Raw genomic sequence first — 7,744 nt, forward strand, 5'->3', positions numbered from 1 at the left:
CTTTTGACCAAGTCAAACGAGCCGGCCTTTTCACAGGAATGGGCCTCTGTTGGGCCGTGCCATGTGTCGACGTATCATAGGCACCTATCTGACCCACTAACGAGCTGATGCATGTTTCGTCCGGCCAATAAGAATTTTACACGTGGAAATTTCCCATTGGTCGGGGCTATTAACGGGTTATCAGATCCAAAACCCGACCCGATAGCTTAACGGCGTTCCGTTACGGTGGATGCCACGTGTCGGTCACCCTTGACGAAAGCACTTCTATGACGCGCGATTTATCGTCATGGAAGTGGACACTTCCGTGATGATAATTTTGGTAATGTCATGGAACACTTCTACGACAGCACAAGTATGACTATCTTGATTCTGTCATAAATTTGTCATGGATGTACATGCATGACAAAAAAAGCGACCTACTGTGACAAACACGTATCATCACGGAAGTGTATTTTTTTGTAGTGATCTCATACAACAATTTATATATCATCATGTATTGACCATATCACATCACAACATGCCCTGCAAAAACAAGTTAGACGTCCTCTACTTTGTTGTCGCAAGTTTTATGTTGCTGCTACGGGCTTCTAGCAAGAATCGTTCTTACCTACGCATCAAACCCACAATGATTTTTCGTCAAGTGTGTTGTTTTAACCTTCAACAAGGACCGGCCATAGTCAAACTCGATTCAACTAAAGTTGGAGAAACAGACACCCGCCAGCCACATTTGTGCAAAGCACGTCGGTAGAACTAGTCTCATGAACACGGTCATGTAATGTCGGTCCGGGCCGCTTCATCCAACAATACCGTCGAATCAAAGTAAGACGTTGGTGGTAAGCAGTATGACTATTATCGCCCACAACTCTTTGTGTTCTACTCATGCATATCATCTACGCATAAACCTGGCTCTGATACCATTGTTGGGGAACATAGCATGCAATTTCAAAAAAAATCCTACGATCACGCAAGATCTATCTAGGAGATGCATAGTAATGAGAGTGGGAGAGTGTGTCCACGTACCCTCATAGACCGAAAGCAAAAGCGTTATGTTAACACGGTAGATGTAGTCGAACGTCTTCATGATCCAACCAATCCAAGTACCGAACATACGGCACCTCCGTGTTCAGCACACGTTCAGCTCGATGACGTCCCTCGAGCTCTTGATCCAGTAGAGGGTCGAGGGAGAGTTCCGAGAGCATGACGACATGGTGACGATGATGGTGATGTGACCTGCGTAGGGCTTTGCCTAAGCACTACGACGCTATGACCGGAGGAGTAAACTGTGGAGGGGGCACCGCATACGGCTAAGAGAATTCTTGGTGTACCTTTGGGGTGCCCCCCGCTGTCGGTGTCAAAACCGGTAGATCTCGGGTAGGGGGTCCCGAACTGTGCGTCTAGGATCGATGGTAACAGGAGACAGGGGACACGATGTTTACCCAGGTTCGGACCCTCTCTATGGAGGTAATACCCTACTTCTTGCTTGATTGATCTTGATGAATATGAGTATTACAAGAGTTGATCTACCACGAGATCGTAATGGCTAAACCCTAGAAGTCTAGCCTATGAATATGGTAATGAGTATATGTGATGTCCTTTCCGGACTACCCCCTACGGTTTATATAGACACCGAGGGGATCTAAGGTTTACATGGAGTCGGTTACATAAGAAGGAATCTTCGGTCGCCAAGCTTGCCTTCCACGCCAAGTAGAGTCCAATCCGGACACGAGTATGGTCTTCGATCTTCATAGCCCATAAGTCCGGCCCATAGATAACAGGTCGGACGTCCGAGGACCCCTTAGTCCAGGACTCCCTCAGTAGCCCCTGAACCTGGCTTCAATGACGAGGAGTTCGGTGCGCAGATTTGTCTTCGGCATTGCAAGGCAGGTTCCCCCCTTCCGAACTCCAGAACAGTCTTTGGGGGAAGTAAGTATATCGGGACCTGTGTGTAGAGAGTATAATATCCCACGATCTCAACTTGTTGATAATTGTTTATGACAACACATCATGCCTGCCCGGTTGCTATCTCCAACCGTCAGCTAGCGAGCCGCCCCATGTCTCGGGGTGCAGTTTTACTGGCACCTCTCGTCAGGGCAGAGATCGTGTCCCTTTATTTACGGGATTTTCATTAATGCAGGCATGGGTAACCCAACCGTCCCCTGGGTACAACTCCTTGGTGATAGGTAAGTTTAGAGACCCTGGGAGAGACACCCAATATCTGGGGCCTTTTTATAGAGAGCATGTCTCTTCTTCTTCCCTTGCGCTTGCTCCTTCCTCAACCCCAGCCACCCCAAGTTCCAACCCTCGGGTTCCCATCACCACCAGCCTTAGTCACGTACGGATCCAACCGTCAGGGCCGGTGGGTGGCTTCTTCTGTCACAGAGGAGGACATTGTGGAGCTTCGCGTAGCGAGGTACCTGACCTCGGAAATCTTTCATCGGCTTCCGGCGCAAGGGCAAGTCATACCGACCCCCAGATCTGGTGAGAGGGTTGTATTCGTGTCTCACTTCCTTCACGGGCTAGGGTTTGCGCTTAACCCCTTCGTCCGGGGGCTCATGTTTTACTATGGGCTAGATTTTCAAGATCTGACCCCGGACTCTATTCTCCTCATCTCGACATTTATCGTCACGTGTGAGACCTTGCTCCGGACTCCTCCGCACTTTGGTTTGTGGCTCAAGACCTTTGATGTGAGGCCGCAGGTGGCGGAGCACGCAGAGTTCGGCAGTGTCATAATAGGCAAACTGGCCAGCGCGGTTTGGCCCGAAGGATCTTTCACCAAATCTTCATATATGTGGCAGCAAGGGTGGTTTTATGTCAATGAGCCACGAAGCTCCAAGTGGCCGGCTACACCTGCGTTCTGACCCGGCCCTCCAGTTTAGCTCGCTTCATGGGTCAATAAGGGATTGGATTGGGGATCCGTCAATGAAGTGTAGACTCTGCAAAATCGCATCCGAAGCCTTATCGAGAAGGGCATCGATCTTGTGAACATCGTTCAAATAATGCTAGTCCGCCGGATCCTGCCATGTCAGCGGCGGCCTCTTCGTATGTGGGAGTTTAACCCAGAAGGGTGGCGGACCCTACGGCACTTCTTCGGCACTACACACGAAGGAATGTGGAAATTGTATTTCGTGGAACGAGAGCAATGGTCGGACACCACCGAAGACGTTGGCCTTGACTGCAATCATTCGGACACTTCGGTAAGTATTCGGTACCCGAGCACCTTCCATTCAGGTATCTCTTAACAAGATATTGAACAATTCGTCCCTGTACATGACTGGATAAAGAAAGTGGTGCTGATCTAGTGTCCGGCGCCTCTTCCCGAAGGCCCTGCGACCGACCAGCTAACGAGGATGCTGGTCCCGACACCGTATCAGGTGGCCGCGTTCGGGGAAACCGAAGTCCTTTTTCCCAAGGGCAAGAGTGCGGAGGGGGTCCTCCAAGGCAAGAAGAGGGCCGCCTCCGAAGATCAGGAGGGGAAACCTTCCAAGATCGGAAAAACACCATCATCGAGCGGCTTGGGCCGGGCGAGCGGGGCTGCCGTAGAGTTTGATGATGAGGACGAACCTCGAGGCAAACCATAAGTGAAGCTGGGGCACTTTGAACGTACCTCATTTTTCCTGCTAGTGAAGTGATCGTATGTTCATCCATGCAGGTTAACACCTGGTGTTTCTCAATTGTCCTCCTCCTCGGGAGATCTTCTTCCGGAGATGATGGAGAGTGACACGCCTCCTCCGGCCTCATCGCCCAACAGAGAAGATGATACTGAGGTATCGTCCCGAAGGGCGCCCGAAGGGGGTGCCTCCGTCACTCGAGGTTCCGGGATCGAGACTGGTGTTCCCGAACCATCCGGTTTACAGCCGGAGATGGTTTTGGAGGCAAGCAAGCGAGTTCCTTCACTGGAATACCATACTCCGGCAGTGGTTTACGAAGACCCAAGAGCGCCGGAGATGCTGACGGACATGCTACGACGAGCGTCCATTTCAGAAGAGCACCGTTCCTTGATGGTTACAGTGATCGAATGGGTTCCATCCGCAAAGAGTGGATTGAACAAGGCCTTCACGAGCCTTCTAAGAGGTTTTGAGGTTTGTGATGTAGCTTTATCAACTGAATTTCATTGGCAGAATGCACCTGTTGTATACGCAGTAGCCCCTGAAACTCGGATTGTCTTCCGAAGGAAGCGATCGGGGGATCAAAGATTTATGCTCATGTATTAACCTTGGTTTAATTTGAAATACAAGCTGCTGCCCCTCCTGCAGCTGCCCGAAATACGGAAGTGGTCGAACTATAGCAAAAGCTGGATATTGCAGAGGATGACATTGCATTGATCAACAGGCGTCTTGACGACTCGCAAGGTGTGTGTTTTGAACATTCTTTACACCCGTGTGCTTGACGCAGGAAAGTGCTGTATATTAAATGTGTATACAATGCAGATGGTGCTGCCGCCGTGCAGGCACTTAGGGCAGAGCTAGTCCGGGCCAAGGAGCGGGTCCGGCTTAGTGATGCTGCTGCTAAAGAGGCATCGGTTGAACTAAAGGCCGAGCAAGTTGCCCGATGCCAGGGCGAGGAGAAGGTATCCATGATAACACTCGCTTTGGAGAATGCTGCTGGCCGCTGCGAATTCCTTGAAAAGGAGAATGAAGCCTTAACGGCTGAACTGGACAAGGCCCGACAGGAGGCAAGAGAAGCGCAATCAGAGTCCAGAGCACTCCGTGAGGAGGTTCGGCAGGCGAAAGAGATAGTGGCTGGAAAGCCTTTTCTGCTGCAGACTAAGTTCGGCGACCCGGACTATGCTCAGCTGAACCAAGTGTGGAGTTCTCCGAACGAGTATTTGGACTTGCCGAAGAGTTCTTCCGATGCAGCACGTTATTACCAAGCGCGAGCTGGATATGTAACGGAGAAACTTTTTTGTCACAGTTCGGTGCGTCGAAGCGCCCGCTGCTACTTAATGAGCAGATGTCCCGATGGGCCGAACTTCATAGGGTATCTAGCGCTACCATGAAGGATGTTATAATCCAGTTGTGGCCAACTGAGCCTGCGTTGAGTAGTTATTTCGGTTTGGTGCAGAAGCTTGTCGACGTGGTGCCACGAATCGATGATGTGAAGCGATCGGCGTGCATTGAAGGTGCACAGATGGCCCTTACCCGAGTCAAGACATTTTGGGGAAAGATGAAGGTCGTCGATGTCACTACAAAGGGTCTGCCTGGGGGCAGGGACCGTTCAGAATCGGAGAGTTACTTTGAAGACGTCCTGGAGGCTGCCCGCTTGATAGAGGGTCAGTGTTCAAAAAACATAATGTTCGAGTGAGGTGCATGATGATTGTAAAAGACAACTTTATAGTTAATCTATTTGTGTTTTTCTCGAAAGCTTGAATTCCTCCTGTGCGGTTGTTTTAATATAATCTGAAAGTTTTCCCGTCATCGGCTTCAGCTCCCTCGTAGGAAGTACGGGGGTGTTCGGCAAAGCATTTAATCACTCTTTATCCAACGTCTTGGTCCATGAAGGAGGTGATAATGCAGCGAACCAGGCAATCAGACTATAAGGTGTTAACACTTTCACTTAACCATAGGAGTTTTGTGGTGGGGCTACGACATAGCCCCTGGTGTATATGCGGCGTGTGGTGCCTTGCATATCTGATCTGAAAAATATCCTTCGTGTTACACGGAGAATCGCTAAGGATTCCAGTAAGTCGGTAAGTGGTTGACTAGCTCTCGCCGCATCATGACAGTCAATTTTCGGCTTTCTCTACTGAGGTGCTCATCCGGTCTAGGCCAGGGCACAATTGCAGTAGTTCTCCCTTTACTACCCTAGCCGATAGAGCAGAACATAGGGTAGCAAACACAGGAGCCGGGCAACCCAATTATTGACCCAAGACAATGATTCGGAGCTGATGCATATAAGGCCAAACTTGCGATGCCAAAGTTCGCTATAGAGCTGTTCGGACTTTTACTGGCAGCTCATTCGTTCCCATGTTGAGCCCCTGGCAGGGTATGCCAAGGTGTATCCGCTGAGCAGCCGTTAAGGCCGTACTTAAAAGAGTATGGAAGATCAGTTCGGATGAGACTTACTGAGAACGGGGCGATGTGCCAATGATAAATTTATGTATATATAATAATAATAAAGAAAGAAAGAAAAAACCGCGGACCCGGCTATTTGATATGCACGGGGTCGAGATCAGAGGAAAGAGGGCATAATACAGGCTCGGAATAAAGAGTGCGGTGCACAAAAGGTTATTTTTGGACCTCATGTCGCACGTCTGCGTCGCCCGTCCTCGGAGAGGGGAATCCTTAACGGAAGTAGCCCCTTAAGTGAGCATACGGATCCGAACTTTGATAAAGTCCGTTGTAGATGTTGTCCAGCTGGTCACCTGTGTTTTACAGAAAAAGTAAGGTAAACATATAAAAATGTTACGGGAATGTTTGCAGGGTTGTCCGTATTATGCTTCCACCGATGCCCACGGTATCTTCAGTGCGTAGTGATGTGTGTGTGGTGTAAATTTTGCCAGTATAGTACGCGGGTGGAGGAAGATGGACTGCTATTCGCGTTCCGGAGTAGGCGAACATCGGAGGGAAACTGTTTCTGGCCCCTAGCGTTCTGCTGGCAAGCCGATCCATGGTCTTTATCGCCTAGTGGCCTCCTCCCCTTGTGATCAGCGTTGAGCTTTCCTGCCTGCTTGAAGACCCAACAGTTTCATTTGGTATAATTAGCTGGCATATCAGGTTGATCGTGAATCTAACAAGGTCGGTCCAATATCCTGTCGAGGGTGGATGGTCCATCCTGGTTTGCCTTCAGTGGCTTCTTCCGTTGACTGGGCTTCGCACTGAGAAATCCGGCGTTCACCGCTGTGTCGTGTATATTACTGCGACTATTGTGTTCAGTTTGTCGTGGCTTGCCGTTGCCATCTCGAATTTCGGAGGTGCCTGGGCTGCTGGCGTCATTGATTTTACAAGCCAGCCAGTTGTCTTCTCCCGCGCAGAAGCGGGTCATTAGAGCGGTAAGGGCTGCCATGGATCTGGGTCCTTCCTGGCCGAGGTGACGCGCTAGCCATTCGTCCTGGACGCTGTGTCCGAAGGCCGCAAGGGCTTCTGCGTCCGGACAGTCGACAATTTGGTTCTTTTTGACTAAGAACCTGGTCCAGAGCTCCCTGGCTGACTCGCCGGGCTCCTGGACAATGTGACTTAAGTCATCAGCGTATAATGGCCAGACAAATGTTCCCTGGAAATTGCCTCGAAAGGCGTCTTCCAAATCTTCCCAGTTGCCAGTGGAATTTCCTGGCAAACTATTTAGCTAGTACCGAGGTGGCCCTTTAAGCTTGAGAGGTAGGTATTTAATGGCGTGGAGATCATCTCCATGGGCCATGTGAATATGAAGGAGGTAATCCTCGATCCATACCGCGGGATTTGTTGTTCCATCATATTATTCGATGTTGATGGGTTTAAACCCGTCTAGGAATTCGTGCTCCATTACTTCGTTAGTGAAGCAGAGAGGGTGTGCGGCTCCTCTATGTTGGGACACACTATGAAGCACCTCCGGCGGGTTCCGTTTACGGTGTATGGCTGAAAGCACAAGTGCTCCCTGGGTGATTTTGATAATTAATGACAACATATCTCTTGTTGGACTAATACTTTTACCTAGTATGTTTCAGACAAGTTCAACAAATTAAGTGGCATGGACTAAAGGATGTGGAACCCCTTCAAGATGCTAAGGACAAAGGATTAGCTCAAGCTTCAAGATCAAGACTCTACATTTT

Source organism: Triticum urartu, chromosome 2A (assembly GCF_056163025.1).
Source record: "Triticum urartu cultivar PI428250 chromosome 2A, HENAU_Tu73, whole genome shotgun sequence".
Lineage (NCBI taxonomy): Eukaryota > Viridiplantae > Streptophyta > Magnoliopsida > Poales > Poaceae > Triticum > Triticum urartu.